Here is a 597-nt window from a genome sequence, read left to right as displayed (position 1 = left end):
AGGAACCCTACTGAGGACAAACGGCAGTCCCTCTGGAAAACAAAGATCCAAATGCAAGAGCTGCACAATCCATGAAGCAGACTGTGATGGGACAGGGCCCTACCTCCAGATGTCCCCGTCGGGAAGGCACCTCTGAGAATCTCCAAGCGATCACAGAGGCTCACCCACTGGGAGGGAGACGCGGCTGTCGAGCCCCGTCTGGCCGTCACAGCAGGGCGCAGTGCCGGGGCACCGGGGCACGCATACCCACCACCTTCCAGGGACCACTGGGCGCAGGGGAGCCGCCCCACCAGGCAGGCTTAAGCCGCAAGGCTAAACCTCCTGGAAACTCGGACTCTGAAGCCACCGGAAACGGAGTGAAGCCTCTTCACATTTGTCTTCAGCTCCCGACACGGTGTGGGTAACCAGGAGCAGCAAACTCCGCTTTGTCACGCGTCTCTCCGGACGCGTGGGAGTTCTTGCACCAGGAGGGTCAAGTGGGACACGAGCTCGGCCTACACCGTCCGAGGTGCTCGGGTCCTCCCGGCCGGTCTGGGACGGGACGGGAGAGCACCGCCTGCGCGCTCGCCCCACGGCTCGGCCCCACCGCCCCGGGCC

Source organism: Tupaia chinensis, unplaced genomic scaffold, assembly GCF_000334495.1.
Source record: "Tupaia chinensis unplaced genomic scaffold, TupChi_1.0 Scaffold000166_1, whole genome shotgun sequence".
Classification (NCBI taxonomy): domain Eukaryota; kingdom Metazoa; phylum Chordata; class Mammalia; order Scandentia; family Tupaiidae; genus Tupaia; species Tupaia belangeri.
The sequence above is the reverse complement of the archived record's forward strand: the minus strand, read 5'-3'. Positions refer to the sequence as shown.